Source organism: Palaemon carinicauda, chromosome 4, assembly GCF_036898095.1.
Source record: "Palaemon carinicauda isolate YSFRI2023 chromosome 4, ASM3689809v2, whole genome shotgun sequence".
NCBI lineage: Eukaryota > Metazoa > Arthropoda > Malacostraca > Decapoda > Palaemonidae > Palaemon > Palaemon carinicauda.
In genome coordinates this window covers 198,270,811-198,273,310 of record NC_090728.1, presented here as the reverse complement: position 1 = coordinate 198,273,310, position 2,500 = coordinate 198,270,811, and the positions used below count along the sequence as shown (strand labels likewise).

General features: G+C 27.6%; 1 pseudogene; it reads right to left on the bottom strand.

Moving 5' to 3' along the window:
- The window catches only part of LOC137639832 (putative neural-cadherin 2), a 77,923-nt pseudogene that overhangs the window by 51,646 nt on the left and 23,777 nt on the right, over positions 1 to 2,500 (bottom strand).

Below are 2,500 nucleotides of genomic sequence, written 5' to 3'. Positions count from 1 at the left end.
CCTGTAAGAGAAGTAATTGGACATATCTCTATCACTGACAGATATCTCCAGAAGAGTCTCGTTATCTGGGGGACCAGAGCCCCAAGTCTCATCTACGTCCACCTCCCACATCTTCTTCGCTAATCTGGGCGAGTTGTCGTTGACGTCAACCAGCCTCACAATAACGGTCCCGGATCCTGGTGAAATGAGAGGGAAAGCCACATTCTGAGAACCATTAAGGAATTTCAATCAATGTGTAAGTACAAAACTTCAATGTTAAGCATGCGCTATATTTATTGAAGCTTTATCTTTTTTTTCTTACTTAACTAGAATCTTCAACACAAACTAGAGGGCACTTAATAGAGAGAATGCCATCGCCCCGCCAAGCAGTCATATTTTGCTACCAACTACAATGCTTACTTGTATTTCCATGTATTTGTTTTTCAAAATCTATTGGCGTTGTTCTTGGGTCCTACCCCACATGTTCACCAAGTTTCATTTAATTTGTTCAATAGTTTTCAAAATATTGCTGCGTATTTTTACTATAATGTACGCAATGTGCTTTATATAAAATGTTCCAGATTTATCCTTGGGCCATACCCAACATGACTTCCAAGTTTGGTTAAAATCGGTACAGTATTGCTTGTGTAATATTGCTCACAAATAAACAAACAAATAAACGAAAAACAGACAAGAGTGAATACATACCCTTCGCAACGGCAATAACATAATTTCTTCTAGAATTGATCGTTTTAATTTTTCTAACCTGTATCATGCAATATGCCATTAGTGACTGAATTCATTAGAGGAATTTATGAATTGAATTTTGAATCTATCCTTGGTAAATTATGCCAATCGGATATATTCTGATATTTCCCATGCCTATGCCAAAGCTCCATAATTTTTTCATCCGTTACTTTATGAATATTGCTCTCATACTTGATTTTTTATTCATTCGGCTCCAATGGGAATCAAGGAATCAGCCAGCAGTTATGCATTTGATCAACGTCCAAAAAATTTCAATTATTTGGACTTTAGTATTCTAGTTTCTAGTTACAGATCAAAAGTTGATCAATGTTACCTTCACATGGATATATAATGACGATCAATATTCATTGCAAATAGATTCTTACCAGCTAAGAGCCTAAGCTCCCGATATTTATCCCATGAAATTTAGTAATAATAGAAAACTTCTGATCCTCAACTCTTCTCATTTTCCACCATTATATTTTACCATTTCTTTTCTATTTCAAAAGTAATTTTCCCGTCTCCGCCATCTTCCAGCACGATTTGTTCGCACTATTTATGTATATGCCAAGAAATATAAAATGAAACAAAAATTCCTTCCCCTTATTATTCTTTGTCAGGTATTGAAAGGAAATATGTTGCTCTTATTCTTTTTATTTTTTCTTATTTTGACATTGCCACTGATAAATGTAATATCTGGAAAGAATATATATATATATATATATATATATATATATATATATATATATATATATATATATATATATATATATATATATATACATATATATATATACATATATATATATATATATATATATATATATATATATATGTATATATATATATATATATATATATATATATATATATATATATATATATATATATATATATATATATATGTATGTATATATATATATATATATATATATATATATATATATATATATATATACATATATATATATATATATATATATATATAATATATATATATATATATATATATATATATATATATATATATATATATATATATATATATATCTAGCATCTGTATATCATGGATATAATTTTACCTTTCCTTCCACATCTAAATTATTTTGTATATAATATTTCTGAATGTTCATTTACAGTTTCAGATTAAATTCCCAAATGACGCAAGAACATTAAAAATTATTGACCAAATAAAAGTGACGTCAAAACGTAACATGAAATCAAAATTAGACATTTGAATGATTGCTGAAATGTATCATAGTTACCATTTACTGAAGTTTCAAATAGTCCTTTATATTTTTAATCTGATACAAAACAATTCAGACAGCGCAATTTGTATAGAGCTCTATGGTTTTCAGGATGGGTCAGATTTTTCACTTATAAAAGCAAATAAAGTCTATAAAAACCATGCCATTATTTCGTATGCTACAAAGTTATACATTATTATTTCTGTTTTAATTATAGTAACAGGCCAAACATCATCCCTTCAATATTTCATCAATAGATTACATGAGCGTCGTTATATATTTATATATGTGTCTGGATTTATATGTAATATGAAACAATATTTACCTATGAATTTGTGTATTATTATTATTATTATTATTATTATTATTATTATTATTTTTATTATTATTATTATTATTAGTATTATTATTATTGTTGTTGTTGTTGTTGTTGTTGTTGTTGTTGTTACCACTACTACTAGTACTGAGGCCTGAGACAGAATTGGTGAATGATAGTTATAAGAAATAAGGTAATTAGTATTTTCTCT